Source organism: Panthera onca, chromosome D1, assembly GCF_046562875.1.
Source record: "Panthera onca isolate mPanOnc1 chromosome D1, mPanOnc1 haplotype 2, whole genome shotgun sequence".
NCBI lineage: Eukaryota > Metazoa > Chordata > Mammalia > Carnivora > Felidae > Panthera > Panthera onca.
The window spans coordinates 114990552-115007663 of NC_138348.1; the positions used below are offsets into that span (position 1 = coordinate 114990552).

At 37.7% G+C, this 17112-nt stretch overlaps 1 protein-coding gene across 1 annotated transcript in view; it reads left to right on the plus strand.

The window, feature by feature from the left end:
- Positions 1-17112, plus strand: part of LOC132660752 (uncharacterized) — an 85570-nt gene that overhangs the window by 50976 nt on the left and 17482 nt on the right. Inside the window, exons 11-12 of the mRNA XM_078433927.2 lie at positions 3935-4109; positions 6280-6339. The gene's annotated coding sequence lies outside the window, so the exon portion shown is untranslated. The remainder of the gene's footprint in view (positions 1-3934; positions 4110-6279; positions 6340-17112) is intronic.

Below are 17112 nucleotides of genomic sequence, written 5' to 3' on the forward strand. Positions count from 1 at the left end.
AGTCCTGTATCCCTTGGGTCAATTCCTGGCAGTGCTCTTGCTGGGTCATAGGGTAGATCTATTTTTAATTTTTTGAGGAACCTCCACACTGTTTTCCAGAGCAGCTGCACTAGTTTGCATTCCCACCAACAGTACAAGAGAGTTCCCATTTCTCCACATCCTCGCCAGCATCTATAGTCTCCTGATTTGTTCATTTTGGCCACTCTGACTGGCGTGAGGTAGTATCTCAGTGTGGTTTTGTTTTGTATTTCCCTGATGAGGAGCGATGTTGAGCATCTTTTCATGTACCTATTGGCCATCTGGATGTCTTCTTTAGAGAAGTGTCTATTCATGTCTTCTGCCCATTTCTTCACTGGATTATTTGTTTTTTGGGTGTGGAGTTTTGTGAGTTCTTTATAGATTTTAGATACTAGCCCTTTGTCTGATATGTCATTTGCAAGTATTTTTTCCCATTCTGTTGGTTGCCTTTTAGTTTTGTTGATTGTTTCCTTTGCAGTGCAGAAGCTTTTTCTCTTCATGAGGTCCCAATAGTTCATTTTTGCTTTTAATTCCCTTGCCTTTGGAGCTGTGTCAAGTAAGAAATGGCTGCGGCCGAGGTCAGAGAGGTCTTTTCCTGGTTTCTCCTCTAGGGTTTTGATGGTTTCCTGTCTCACATTCATGTCCTTTATCTATTTTGAGTTTATTTTTGTGAATGGTGTAAGAAAGTGGTCTAGTTTCATTCTTCTGCATGTTGCTGTACAGTTCTCCCAGAATCATTTGTTAAAGAGAGTGTCTTTTTTCCGTTGGATATTCTTTCCTGCTTTGTCAAAGATTAGTTGGCCATATGTTTGTGGGTCTAATTCTGGGGTTTCTATTCTATTCCATTGGTCTATTTGTCTGTTTTGTGCCAATACCATGCTGTCTTGATGAGTACAGCTTTGTAGTAGAGGCTAAAGTCTGGGAGTGTGATACCTCCCACTTTGATCTTCTTCAATGTTACTTTGTCTATTCGGGGTCTTTTGTGGTTCCATACAAATTTTAGGATTGCTTGTTCTAGCTCCGAGAAGAATGCTCGTGCAATTTTGATTGGGATTGCATTGAATGTGTAGATAGCTTTGGGTAGTATTGACATTTTAACAATATTTATTCCTCCAATCCATGAGCAGGGAATGTTTTTCCATTTCTTTATATCTTCTTCAATTTCCTTCATAAGCTTCCTATAGTTTTCAGCATACAGATCTTTTATATCTTTGGTTAGGTTTATTCCTAGGTATTTTATGCTTCTTGGTGCAATTGAATGGGATCAGTTTCTTTATTTGTCTTTCTGTTGCTTCATTATGAGTGTATAAGAATGCAACTGATTTCTGTATCTTAATTTTGTATCCTGCGACTTTGCTGAATTCATGTATCAGTTCTAGCAGACTTTTGGTGGAGTCTGTCAAGTTTTCCATGTATAGTATCATGTCATCTGCAAAAAGTGAAAGTTTGACTTCATCTTTGCCAATTTGGATGCCTTTGATTTCCTTTTGTTGTCTGATTGCTGATGCTAGCACTTCCAACACTATGTTAAACAACAGCGGTGAGAGTGGGCATCCCTGTCATGTTCCTGATCTCAGGTGGAAAGCTCTCAGTTTTTCCCCATTGAGGATGATATTAGCTGTGGGCTTTTCATCTATGGCTCTTATGATCTTTAAGTATGTTCCTTCCATCCTGACTTTCTTGCGGGTTTTTATTTAGAAAGGATGCTGTATGTTGTCAAATGTTTTCTGCATTGATTGACAGGATCATATGGTTCTTTTCTTTTCTTTTATTAATGTGATGAATAACACTGATTGATTTGTGAATATTGAACCAGCCCTGCAGCCCAGGAATGAATCCCACTTGATCATGGTGAATAATTCTTTTTATATGTTGTTGAATTCGATTTGCTAGTATCTCATTGAGAATTTTTGCATCCATGTTCATCAGGGATATTGGCCTGTAGTTCTCCTTTTTTTGTGGGGATCCTGTCTCTTTGGGAATCAAAGTAATGCTGGCTTCATAGAATGAGTCCAGAAGTTTTCCTTCCATTTCTATATTTTTGGGACAGCTTGAGAAGGATTGATATGAACTCTGCTTTAAATGTCTGGTAGAATTCCCCAGGGAAGCCATGTTTGTCCAGGACTCTTATTTATTCAGAGATTTTTGATAACTGATTCAACTTCTTTACTAGATATGGGTCTGTTCATATTTTCTATTTCTTCCCATTTGAGTTTTGGGAGTATGTGGGTGTTTAGGAATTTGTCCATTTCTTCCTGGTTGTCCAATTTGTTGGCATAGAATTTTTTAAAGTATTCTCTGATAATTGCTTGTATTTCTGAGGGATTGGTTGCAAGAAATTCCTTTTCATTTGTGATTTTATCTACTTGGGTCCTCTCTCTTCTTTTTGAGAAGCCTGGCTAGAGGTTTATCAATTTTGTTTAGTTTTTCAAAAAAAAAAACCCAACTCTTAGTTTCATTGATCTTTTCTACTGTTTTTTTTTGGGGGGGGGTTCTGTATTGTTTGTTTCTCCTCTGATCTTTATTGTTTCTCTTCTGCTGGGTTTGGGGTTTCTTTGCTGTTCTGCTTCTAGTTCCTTTAGGTGTGCTGTTAGATTTTGTATTTGGGACTTGTTTCTTGAGATAGGGCTGGATTGCAATGTATTTTCCTCTTAGGACTGCCTTTGCTGCATCCCAAAGGGTTTGGATTATTGTGTTTTAATTTTCTTTTGTTTCCATATATTTTTTAATTTCTTCTTTGATCGCCTGGTTGACCCATTCGTTCTTTAGTAGGATGTTCTTTAGCCTCCATGCATTTGGATGTTTTACAAATTTTGTCCTGTGATTAATTTCAAATTTCACAGCATTGTGATCTGAAAGTGTGCATGGTATGATCTCAATTCTTTCATATTTATTGAGGGCTGTTTTGTGACCCAGTATGTGATCTATCTTGGAGAATGTTCTCTGTGAACTAGAGAAGAATGTACATTCTGCTGCTGCAGGATGAAAAGTTCTAAATATATCTGTCAAGTCCATCTGGTCCAGTGTATCATTCAGGACTATTGTTTTTTTATTGCTTTTCTGTCTAGATGACCTGTCCATTGTTGTAAGTGGAGTGTTAATGCCTCTGCAGTTACCACATTCTTATCAATAAGGTTGTTTATGTTTGTTATTAATTGTTTTATCTATTTGGGTGCCTCCAAATTTGGTGCATAGAAATTTCTAATTGTTAGCTCTTTCTGATGGATAGATCTCATAATTATTATGTAATGCCCTTCTTCATCTCTTGTTACAACTTTTACTTTAAAATCTAGTTTGTCTGATATAGGTATGGCTATTGCAGCTTTCTTTTGACGTCTAGTAGCATGGTAGATTGTTCTCCATCCCCTCAGTTTCAATCTTAAGGTGTCCTCAGGTCTAAAATGGGTCTCTTGTAGGCAGCAAATAGATGAGTCTTGTGTTTTGTTAATCCATTCTGATACCCTATGTATTTTGATTTGAGCATTTAGTTGATTTCATTCAGTGTTGTTATTGAAAGATATGGGTTTAGAGTCATTGTATTATCTGTAGGTTTCATGCTTGTAGTGATGTCTCTTTTCTTTGTGGTCCTGGCACCATTTTACTCAGAGAGTCTCCCTTAGGATCTCTTGTAGGGCTGGTTTATTGGTGATGAATTCCTTCAGTTTTTGTTTGTTTGTTTGTTTGGGAAAACCTTGATCTCTCCTTCTATTCTGAATGACAGTCTTGCTGGATAAAGGATTCTTGGCTGCATCTTTTTGCTGTTTGTCACATTGACAATTTCCTGCCACTCCTTTCTGGCCTGCCAAGTTTCAGTAGACAGGTCAGCTACTACCCTTATCTGTCTACCCTTATATGTTAAGCCCCGTTTATCCCTAGCTGCTTTATGAATTCTCTCTTTATCTTTGTATTTTGCCAGTTCCACTATGACATGTCGTGCAGAAGATTGATGCAAGTTACATCTGAAGGGAATTCTCTTTGCCTCCTGGATTTAAATGTTTGTTTCCTGTCCCAGGTTGGGGAAGTTCTCACCTTGTTTTGTTCAAGTACACCATCGGCCCCTTTCTCTCTCTTCTTCTTCTGGAACTCCTGTGGTAAGGATATTGTTCCGTTTCATTGAATCACTTAGTTCTCTAAATCTCCCCTTGTGATCCAGAATGTTTTCTCTCTTTTCCTCAGCTTCCTCTTTCCCCATAATTTTGTCTTCTAACTCACCTATTCTCCCCTCTGCCTCTTCAATCCTTGCTGTGACCACCTCTATTTTATTTTGCAGCTCATTTATAGAATTTTTTAATTCATCATTACTGTTTTTTAGTTTCTTGATCTCTGCAGCAATAGATTCTCTGCTTTCTTCCATGCTTTTTTTCAAGCCCAGCGATTAATCTTATGACTATTATTCTAAATTCTTGTGCAATTATATTGTGTATATCTTTTTTGATCAATTCTTCAGCTGTCATTTAATCCTGGAATTTCTTTTGAGGAGAACTCTCCCATTTCATCATTTTGGCTAGTTTTCTGTTTTAAAAGCTTGTTAGGTGCCCTGCACCTGCAAGCACTTCTATATTAAAGAGGGGCCGTGCCCTGTCCAGGGCTTGGCCCTTCCAGAGATGTTTTTGTGGAGAGTGTTACTTTCTCTCTCTTGTCGTGACCTTGGGTCCTTTATCTCACAACTCATAGTGATATTTTGGACCCTCCACTACGTGTGCTTTAACGTGTTCATTGAAGTAGCCCTGGAAAGGAAAACAAACAGACAAACAAACAAAAAGGAACCAGAAAACAAAAACACACAAACACACAAACATACAAACTAAAAAAACCTAGAACAAAAAAACCAGAAACACCAGCTACAAGTAAACCACAGAGTTGAGGCAGTGCTGATGGAAGAGGCCTTATCCCATGCAAAGAAAGACATGAAAGGGGCAGGGAAAAGAAAGAGTAAAAATGGACCAGAGAAACTATACGGCTTAATCCAGAGAAAGAGAAAGGAGAATAAAGAAGGAGGTGGGGAAAAAAAGAAAAAGAAAATAAAGTTATCTAGACAGAAAAACTACATACTGTACAGTTTAATCCAAAGAGAGAGAGAAAGGAAAGTGAAGAATGAAGCGGAGAAGAATGAAGTAAGATAAAGTCCAGAAAGAGGAACTATAGGGCTTAATCCAGAGAGAAAGAATGGAGAAAAAGAAGGAGGTGTGGAACATGTATCAAGAGAATGGATTAAATATGTCTCTTAAACAAACCAACAACTAGAGTAACCAGACTAGAGGAGGGAAGAGATGAGAAGGAGAAAAAGAAGGAAGAATGTATCTATGTAATTAGAATTGCCCAAGAATTAAACCAGGCAATGTAGCAGCACAGGTCTGGAGGAGGGGATGTCCACTGTGGGTTCTGCTGTCTGATCCCTGAGGCCCTATCTTGGTGGTTGTGGGGAGAAAAATGGTGATACTCCCCCAAAGTCTCTCCTCTGCAGACCATTCTGTTCGAGCTGTCCTCACTGTGCCATGGATACAAATGAGGCAGTCTGTCTCACTCCCCCGACTCCTGTGCCTGGCACTTGGCTGGGATTCAAACTCTTGCTCCACAGGCCCCAGAACTGGGGAAGTGTCTCTCTGCACCACCTTATATGTGGTCCCTTGCTGGCGGGTGCAGGCAGGCTTTGTCCCGTCCCACAGCACTCCTGGGAGGAGATCGCTTTCTCCTAGTGCGAACTGCACTCTTCACCTAGCCCCTGAGCCCGGGGCTGGCTCCCCTCCTCCCCCGGTTCGTGATCTGGGCAGCTGGCCTCACTTTGCAGCACACCCTGCAGTTGAGATTGGATCTTACTCTGACCTGGTCTGAGGTTTCTCTCTTGTCCAGATACAGTCCTATGTTTCCCCAGCCACACTTTCTCTTCCCTTTGTCTCTCCAAAGAAGCGGATCTCACCCTCTGTTCATTTCGTCTCTCCCAGTTCACAATCATGTACCTATGGCCTGTCAGGTTGTCCCGGTGGGTCCCTGGAATTGCGACTGTCTCTTTTCCTCCCGGACTCTTGGGATTCAAAGTCCTTTGGCTTCAATACCTCTTTGTTTTGGAGAAGAGGGAAGTTTAGATTTCCCTACTTCTCCACGATGTTGGCTCCTCCCCTCAGGTGTTACCACTTTAAATGGTTGAAAGGATACAGCTCTGAAGCCATCGGATCCTGGCCTTTAGTTTGTTGGGAGTTTTTTGATTAGTGGTTGAATTTGATTGCTATTCATCATTCTGTTCAAATTTTCTATTTCTTTCAGGTTCACTTTTGGATGTGATGTTTCTAAGAATTGATGCATTTCTTGTAGGTTGTCCGTTTGGTAGGTACATATTTTTTCATGATATTGTTATAATCCTTTGTATTTCTGTGATGTCTGTCATTATTTATCCTCTTTAATTTCTGCTTTTAGTTTAGTTCTCTTTTTGGGGGGAGGAGGATGAGTGTAGCTAAAGGTGCATCAATTTTGTTTATTCCTTGAAACTATGAGCTTCTGGTTTCTTTGAAGCCTTCCGTTATCTTTGGGGTTTGTTTGTTCTTTTTCTAACTCCTTTACGTGTGTAAGTTTAGGTGCTTTGTTTGAGATTTTTTTCTTGAGGGAGGTCTGGTTTGTTGTAATCATCCCTCTTCGATCTTTCACAGCATCCCAAGAATTTTGGACCCTGGTGTTTCCTTTTTCATTTGTCTCCCTATATTTTTGGATTTCCTCTTTGATTTCTTGGTTGACGCATTCATTGCTTAGGAGCATGTTATTTGTCCTGCATTTCCTGATTCTTTCCCTGTGATTGATTTGTGGTTTCCTACCATTGTGGTCAGAAAAGATGCATGAGATACATTCATCTTTTTTGAATTTGTTGAAACTTGTTTTGTAGCCTAACACGTGATCTCTTCTGGAGAATGTTCCATGTACACTTAACAAGAATGTGTATTCTGCTGTTTGGGGATGGAATGTGTGAAATATATTTATTAGATCCATCTGGTCCAATGTGTCATTCAAAGCCACTGTTTTCTTTTTGATTTTCTGATTGGATGATCTGTCCATTGTTTTAAGGTGATGTTAAAATCCTGTATTAATATTGTATTGCTGTGAATTTCTTCTTTTATGTCTGCTGTTAGCTGTGTTATATGTTTCAGTGCTCCTTGTTGGTTGGATGAATATTCATAATTGGTATGTCTTCTTGTAGATTGTTCCCATTATCACTATGTAGAGTTCTTGCCCTCCTGATACAGTGTTTGTTTGAAAGTCTATTTTGCCTGATTGGAGTATTGCTACCCCTCATTTCTTTTCACTTCCATTTGCCTGATGAATGTGTTTCCATCTTTTCACTTTTGATCTGCATGTGTCTCTAGCTCTGGAATGAGACTCATGTGGCAGCACATAGGTGGGTCTTTCTTTTTTATCCATTAAGGCACCCTGTGTGTTTTGATTGGAGCATTTAGTCCACTTATATTCAAAGCTGTTACTTATTTTAGTATATTTTATTTGCTGAATAGTTAACATGCACTGTTCTGTTAGTTTCAAGCATTCTGTTAGTTTCAACAATTTTCTACATCACCAAAGCACATCATAATAAGTCCACTCCTTAATCCACATCAGTGATTCCACCCATCCCCCACCCCACCACCTCTGGTAATCATCAGTTCTCAAGAGTTAAGAGCCTGTTTCATGGCTCATCTCTCTTTCTCTCTTTTTCCTTCAGTCATTTGTTTCTTAAATGCCACACATGAGCGAAGTCATATGGTATTTGCCTTTCTCTGACTGATTTATTTCACGTAGAAGTATACTCTGTAGCTCCATCCATGTGATTGCAAATGGGAATATTTCATTCTTTTTTATGGCTGGTACGATTCCATTGTGTGTGTGTGTGTGTGTGTGTGTGTGTGTGTGTGTGTGTGTGTATACATACATGTACACACATACACATATACATACATACATATATATACATACATACATATATATACATGTGTACATATACATATATATAGTTCTTTATGTATCTATCTAAGGACATTTGTGCTCTTCCATAATTTGTCTTGTAAATATTGCTGCCTAAACATGGGGTGCATGTATCCCTGTGAAAGAATGTTTTTGTATTTTCGTGGTCAATACTCAGTAGTGCTGTTGCTGGATCATTGGGTAGTTCCATTTTTTACCTTGTGGAGGAACCTCCATACTGTTTCCACAGTGTGGCAGCAGTTGGCATTCCTACCAACAGTGCACGAGAGCTCCTTTTCCTGCGCAACCCATTCCACCCTTGTTTCTTCTGTTGTTAATTGTAGCCATTCTGACAGGTATGAATTGATGTCTCCTTTTACTTTTTATTTACATTTCCCTGCTGAGGGGAGACGTTAAGCATCTTTTCATGTGTCTGCTGGCTATCTCTGTATCTTCTTTGGAGAGAGATCTGTTCATTTCTTCTGCTAATTTTTTAATTGGATATTTTTGTGTGGGTTGATTTGCACAAATTCTTTATATATTTGGGATACTAACCCTGTTTTGGATGTGTCATTTGCAAATATCTTCTATCATTCAGTAGGTTCCCTTTTAGCTTTGCTGATTGTTTCTTTTGCTATGCAGAAGCTTTGTATTTTCATGAAGTCCCAAGAGTTTATTTTTGCTTTTATTTCCCTTGCCTCAGGGGACATACCTAGAAAAATGTTGCTATGGTTGTTACCAGAGACATTACTGCCTGTTCTCTGTTCTGGGATGTTTATGGATTCATGTCTCATGTTAGGACCTTAATCCATTTTGAATTTAGTTTTGTGTATAGTGTAAGAAAGTGGTCCAATTTTATTCTTCTGCTTATAGCTGACCAGTTTTTCCAGCACCATTTGTTGAGGAGCCTGATTTTCCCATTGGATATTCCTTCCTGCTTTGTTGAGGATGAATTGAACATAAAACTGTAGGTTTATTTCTGAATATTTTATTCTGTCCCTCAACGTATGTATTTATTTTTCTGCCAGGACTGTATTGTTTTACTGCCTCCTGCCTTGGACTAGAACTTGAAGTCTTGAATTGTGATCCCTCCAGCTTTGCTTTTGTTTTCCAAAGCTTCTTTGGTAATTTGGGATCTTTGCTGGTTCCATATATATTTAGGATTTTTGTTTTGTTGTGTGAAAAAATGCTGTTGGTACTTTGATAGGGATTACATTAAATCTGTAGATTGCTTTGGGTAGTGTAGGCATTTCAAAAATATTGGTTCTTTCTTTTTCATTTATCTACTGAAAATTTTTTAAGTTTGTTTATTTTTGAGAAAGAGAGAGAGAGAGAAAGAGAGAGAGAGAGCGAGCATGAGTAGGGGTGGGGCAGGAAGAGACAGAGGCATAGAATCCCAGGCAGGCTCCAGGCTCTGGGCTGTCAGCACATGGCCCAATGTGGGGCTCAAAGGCACAAACTGTGAGATCATGATCCGAGTGGAAGTCGGACACTTAACTGACTGAGCCAGCTAGGTGTCCCTTTTCTTTTCTTAAAAAAAAATTTTTTTAACGTTTTATTTAGTTTCGAGAGACTGAGACAGAGCACGAATGGGGGAGGGGCAGAGAGAGAGGGAGACACAGAATCTGAAGCAGGTTCCAGGTTCTGGGCTGTCAGTACAGAGCCTGATGCGGACCTCAAACCCAGAAACATGAGATCATGAACTGAGCTGAAGTCGGATGCTTAATCAACTGAGACACCCAGGCACCCCTGGTTCTTTCTGTGCATGAGCATGGAATGCCTTTCCATTTATTTGTGTTGTCTTCAATTTCTTTCATCACTGTTTCACAGTGGTCAGAATAAAGGTCTTACACTTGTTTGCTTAGGTTTGTTCCTAGGTATCTTATTATTTGTGTGTGTGTGTGTGTGTGTGTGTGTGTGTGTGTGTGTGTGTAAATGTAATTGGTATTGTTTCCTTAATTTCCCTTTTATTGCTTTATTATTATAGAAATGCTACTGATTTCTGCACATTGTTTTTCCATCCTGTGACATTACTAAATTCAGGTTTCAGTTCTGGTAGATTTTTGGTGGGGTCTATTGGATTTTCTATATAGAGTATCACATCATGTGCACGTAGTGAAATTGTACTTCTTCCTTCCCAATGTGAATGCCTTTCATTTCTTTTTGTTGGCTAAGTGCTGTGACTAGGGCTGCCAGTACCTATGTTGAATAGAAGTGGTAAGAGTGGAGATCTTTACTTTTTACTGACCTTGGAGAAAAACTCTCCGTTTTTTCCACTGAGTACGTTGTCTGCTGTGGGCTTACATAGATAGACTGTATTAAGCTGAGGTATGTTCCCTCTAAGCCTTCTTTTAGAGGGCTTTTATCATTAATGGGAGTTGTACTTTGTCAAATAAGTTTTCTGTGTCTGTAGAAATGGTATGTATTTTATCCTTTCAGTTATTACTGTGATATTGGAGGTTGATTGATTTTTGAATATGGAACTACCCTTGCATTCTGGAAGATATCCCACTTTATGCTGGTGGACTATTTTTTCTTTTTGAATGTGTTGTTGGTTTCTGTTTGCTAAATCTTGGTTGAGGACTTCTGTATCTGTGTGCATGAACTATATGGACCTTTAGTTTTGTTTTTTTTTTATGGTGTCTTTGTCTGGTTTTGGTGTCAGGGTAATGCTGGCCTCATAGAATTAATTTGGGTATTTTCCTTCCTGTTCTGTTTTCTGGAATAGTTTGACAAGTATAGGCATCAACTTTTCTCCGGATGTTTGATAGAATGTGCTTGTGAAGTCCTCTGGTCCTGGACTGTTGTCTGTTAGCTGATTTTTGATTACTGAGTCTGTCTCCTTGCTAGTAAACAATCTGTTAAAATTTTCTATTTCATCTTGCTTCAGTTTGGTAGGTTCCATGTTCTAGGAATTGATCCGTATATTCCAGTTTGTCCAGCTTGTTGGCATATAGTTCTTCATAATATTCTTTTACTATTGTTTGTATTTCTTAGGTGTTGGTTGTTCTTCTCTTTCATTGTTATTTATATGTGTCATTTCTGTTGTCTGATTAGTTTGGCTAGGGGTTATGAATTTTATTGATCTTTTCTTGGAAGCACCTCCTAATTTCATTTATCTTGTTCTTCTGTAGTTTTAATTTCTATATCATTTATTTCTCCTCTACTTTTAATTATTTTCTTCATTCTGATGTTTGGGGGTTTTGTTTGTTGTCCTTTGTCTAGCTTTTATTGTTATAAGGTTATGGAGTTTACTTCAGTTTTTTTTCCCCTGAGGCAGACCTGTATTGTTATAAACTTCCCTGTTAGAACCACTTTTCCTGATTTACAAAAGTTGGGATTGTTGTGTTTTCATATTCATTTGTTTCCATGTCCTTTGGATTTCTTCTTTGATATCTTGGTTGACTCATTGATTGTTTAGGAGCATGTTATTTAACTTCCTTGTTTTTGTGTTTATTTCCAGATTTTTTTTTCTTGTTGTATACTTCTACTTTCATAGCATTGTGGTCTGAAAAGACACATGGTATGACTTCGATGTGTTTGATCTTGTTTTGGCTTGTTTTATGACCTAATATTTTATCTAGTGTGGGGAATGTTCCATGTGTACGTGAAAAGAATGTGTATTGTGCTGTTTTAGGATGGAATGTCCTAAATATATCAGTTAAGTCCATCTGGTCAACTCTATCATTCAAAGCCACCACTTCCTTGTTGATTTTATGATTGAATGATCTCTCCATTGATACCATTGGGGGTGTTAAAGTGTCCTACTATGATTGTATTACTATCAATTCCTTTACTTTTGTTTTTGACTTGTGTATTTGGATGCTCTCAGGTTGAGCGCATGTATGTTTGCAATTGTTTTATCTTTTGTTGGATTATGCTTTTTATTATTATAGTGTCCTTCTTTGTCTCTTGTTAAATTTTTACTTTTAAATCTATTTTGTCTGATATAGGTATTGCTACTGAAGTTTTCTTTTGATACTTTAGTTCTATAATTACTCTCTTGTAAGTAGAAGATAGATGGGTCCTATATTTTATTCATTCTATCACCCAGTGCCTTTTATTATTAAGAGAGAGAGCACAGGCATGGAAGGTTGGGGGGGAGTGGGAAGAGAGAGAGAGAGGGACAGAGAGACAGAGAGACAGAAACAGAGAGAGAGAGGAGGGGAATGAGAATGGGAATGAATCTTAAGCAAGTTCCATGCTCAGTGCAGAGCTCAACATGGGGCTCAATCCCATGATCCTGGGACCACAGCCTGAGCTGAAATCAAGAGTCAAAATCTCAAGCGATTGAGCCATCCAGGTGCCCCTATCTGTCACCCAGTGCCTTTGATTGGAACATTTATTCTCTTTCCATTGAAAGTAATTGATAGACATGTACTTGTTGTCATTTTATTACTTGATTTTGGTTGTTTCTGAATCTTTCTGATCCTTTCTTCTCTTTCTCTTTTTTATGGTTTGCTGGGTTTCTTTAGTAGCACATTTGAAATTGCTTGTCTTTATTCGCTGCACATGTATTAGTGGTGTTTTGTTTGTAGTTATTATTAGCTTTGTACCTAACCACTTCTGCATATAGAAGTCTATGTTAAGTTGATAGTTGTTTAAGTTTGAGCCACTTCTTTACTCCTTTCCTCCCTGTGTTGTAGATATGTAGTATCATATTTCAAAACCTTTTATATTGCGAATACCTTGACCGATGTTTGACAGAAATACTCATTTTTATTGCTTTAGCGTTTCACACTTTAATACTGTCACTTTAGGTGTTTATTTTCCACTCAAAGAGTCCCCTTTAACATTTCTTGCAGGGGTGGTTTGTTGGTTGTGAACTCGCTTAGTTTTTATTTGGGAACCTCTTGATCTCTACTTCCATCTGAATGACAGTGTGCTGGATAGACTCTATGGCTGCAGATGTTTTCCATTTAGCACCTTTATCATACCATGCTGGTCACTTACAGTTTCAAAGTTTCTTCTGAAAAACATCCAGTGATAACCTTCTGGGGTTTCCCTTGTAGGTAATTGTCATCTTTTGTTTTCCTTCTGTTAAAATTTTTCTTTATCACGACATTTTGCGTTTTAATTACTATATGACTTGGTATGGTTCTGCTTCTGTTGAATATATTGGAGGTTCTTTGTGCCTCCTGCTTCTGGATCTGTTTCCTTCCCCACATTAGGGAAGTTTTCATCTTTTGTGTCTTCAAATAAATTTTCTGGTTCTGTTTCTCAGAGTTCTGAGAATGAGAGACCGGACAGGAAAGATTTATTGAAGGTTCTCTGATGAGTCACTGGACTTGCATGTATGGATGATAGATTTGGGATGCAAATGAACAACCTAACTTTAACTTCAAAGAAGTAGAATAAACAACAATCTAAGTCCAATGTTCTCAGAAGGGAGAAAGTAATACACATGAGAGTGGAAACCAATGAAACTGAGACCATGAAATCAATAGAAAATATGAAGAAGACCAACAGTGGGTTTTCTGAAAAGTTAACCAAAATTGACAAGACTGTACATAGAGTAGGCTAAGACAGAGAGAGGACCCAAATCAAAAGAATTATAAATAAAAGAGAAGACATTACATCTGATGCCACAGAAACAAAGGAGACAAAGAGACGACTATGGCCAAATTAAATGCCAGAAAACAGACTATCTAGAAGAAATGGATAGGTTCTTAGAAACACACAACCTACCAAGACTGTATCAGGAAGAAAGAGAAGGTTTTCACAGACCAATTAAAGGAAGACTGTATCAATACCAGAACATAACCAATGAAAGTAATTTGAATCAGTAATTGAAAATCTCCCAGTGAAGAAAAGCCCAGGACCAGATGGATTCACTGGTGAATTTGAACAAACGTTTGTAGAAGAAACTAACAGCAGTCCTCTCACTGATTGCAGAGGAATGAACACCACAAAACTCATTTCATGAGAGTGTAATTACCCTGTTATGTTAGGAAGCCAGTAAAGGATACTACCTGAACAGAAAACTATAGGCCAATATCCCCGTGATGTATATAGATGAAAATTTTCCAATAATATAAAAGAAAACCAAATTCAGCAGCACATTAAAAGGCTCGTTTACTGTGACGAAGGGCTTTTTTTCCCTGTAAAGAAAGGATGTTTCAGAAATGCAAATCAATAAATGTGACCCCTCACATAGTTGAATGAAAGAAAAATCAACCAGAAACCAGACTCTTAACTGTAAATAGAAAACTGAGGGTTACTAGAAGGGAGGTGGTGGGGGATGGGTTAAATGGGTGATGGGCTAAGGAGGGCACTAGTAGTGAGGAACACTTGGTGTTGTATGTAAGTGAATGATGACTAAATTCTATACCCGAAAGTAATATTACACTGTATATTAACCAACTGGAATTTAAATAAAAACTTGAAAAAATAAATACTAAATAAATATATAAATTGTGTAAAAATTTAAATTAAAAATAAATAAGTTTTAAAAATTAAAAAGAAAACTGATATCACCTTGTCAATAGATGCAGAAAAAAGTTCTGAGAAAATTTGGTATCCATCTGTGCTAAAAAACTCCTTAAAAATTCAGTGTAGAATGAACATATCTCAACATAAGAAAGGCCATGAATGTGAAGCCCACACCTAACATCATACTCAATATTTAAATTGTGAAAGATTTTCCTCTAATAGCAGGCACAAGACAAGGATGCCCTAGATATGTGAAGGGGATTGGGTGATGTGGGCTTCTGGTTATGGAATGAATAAATCACAGATAGAATATATAGCGTAGGGAGCATAGTGAATGGTACTGGAATAGCGATGCATGGTGACTGATGATAGCTACACCTGTGTTAGTGTAGCAGAATGTATACACTTGTCCAGTCACTATGTTGTTCATCTGAAACTAATGTAACATAGTGTGTCAGCTATTCCCAAATAAAATGATTTTTTAAAATAAAGGAATGAAATAAAAAGTTTAATATAAAAGAGCCTGTTAATATCTAATCAAGAAATGCAGTAAGGTTGCAAAATGGAAAGTCACCATACTGAATTCTGTAGCATTCCTCCACACTAATAAAAGTATCTAAAAAGAAGAAAACAATCCTACTTACAATAACATCAAAAACAATAAAATATATAGGAATAAATTTAGCCAAGGAAGTGAAAGATCCCTCTACAGAAAACCATAAAACCTGTGTGGAGAAATGGAAGAAATTCAATTTGGATGAAAAAAACGGAAGAACACACAAGTTAGTGAAAAGCCATCCCATGTCCATATTTTGGAGGAATTAATATAGATACAATGTCCATACTACCCAAAGTCATCTAGAGATTCAGTGCAATCTCTATCAAGACTCCAATGCAATTTTTATGCAATTAGAAACACATATCCTAAAATGTATTTGTAACCAGAAAAATACCCCAAGTAGCCAAAGCAAGAAAGAACAAAACAGGAGGCATCACACTTCTTGATTTCAAGCTGCATTGTAACACTAACGAAATCAGTTATGTCACTGGCATAAGCACACACACAAGACAATGGAACAGAAATAGAGAGCCCAAACTAAACCCATGCATGCACAGTCAACTAGTATTTGACAAGGGTGTCAAGAATACACAGTGGAGAAAACTAGTCTCTTGAATAACTGGTGCTGGGAAAATTGGATATTCACATGTATAAGAATAAAGGTTAGCACCGTATGGTACACCACTGACAAGTATGAACTTGAAATGCATTGAAGATGTAAATGAATGATAGGAAAACATAATTCTTCCTCATCATTTCAGCTCTTATTATGCCAGACAGAGCTGTTGAGGTGGTGAAGGGCTGGGTAGAGAGTAGTCCTGGAAATAGAAGCCTGTGTGTGTGGAACAGACTTTCTTTAGTAGTCTGGAATTATCCCTCTGATCCTTTAAGACTAGCCACTTCCTTCCCTACATTTGCAGACACAGCTAGTACCATGCATGCTGCCAGCAATGCACTGCTTTGTCCATTCTATTGATCTATGCGTCTGTATGTTTTTTCTTTTTCTTTTTTACTTATTATTTTTGCCAGTACCATACTGTTCTGATCACTACAGCTTTGTAACATAACCTAAGGTCTGGAATTGTGATGTGTCCAGCTTTTCTTTTCTCTTCAAGTTTGTTTTGGCTGTTTGGGGTCTTTTGTAATTCCACACAAATTTGGGGATTATTTGTTCTAGTTATGTGACAAATGTTTTGTTGATATGATAGGAATTTCAATACATGTATAGATCATTTTGAGGAGTGTAGGCATTTTAACAGTAGTTGTTCTTCCCATCCATGAACATGAAATGCATTCTCATTTCTTTGTGTCCTCTTCATCAGTGCTTCATGTCCTTTCATCAGTGTTTCATAGCCTTTAGAGTATAGGTCTTTCACCTCTTTGGTTAGGTTTATTCCTGGTATTGGGGTATTTGGTGCCCCTGTCAATGGGATTGATTCCTTACTTTCTGTTAATTCATGATTTGTATATAGAGATGCAATAGACTTATGTACATTGATTTCTGTATATTGTGACTTGTCGAATTCATATATCACTTCTAGCAGTTTTTATGGAAGTCTTTCATGTGTTTTATAGAGAGCATCATGTCAGTTACAAATAGAGAGAGTTCTACTTCTTCCTTGCCAATTTGGATGCCTTTATTTCTTTTTGTTGTCTGATTGCTGTGTCTAGGACTTCCAGTACTGTGTGGAGTAATAGTGGTGAGAGGGGTCATCCCTGCCTTGTTCCTGACCTTAGAGGAAAAGCTTCCAGTTTTTCCCCATTGAAGATGAGATTAGCTATGGGTTTTTCATAGATGGCCTTTATTATGTGCAGGTATGTTGAGTCGCAATGTACTTTGCTGAGGGTTTTTTTATCATGAATGGATGTGACATTTGTCAAATGCATCATATTGCATCTGCGGAAAGCATCGTATTGTTTTTATCCTTTCTTCTATTACTGTGGTGCATCATGTTGATTGATCTGTGAATGTGGAACCACCCTTGCAGCACAGGAATATATCCCATTTGATTATGGTAAATGATTCTATTAATGTATTGTTGACTTTATTTTGAATGTATTTTAATGAGAATTTCTGCATACATACTCATCAGGCTATTGGTCTGCAGATTTAAAAATTTTTTTAAATATATTTTTAAATGTTTATTCATTTACTTAGAGAGACA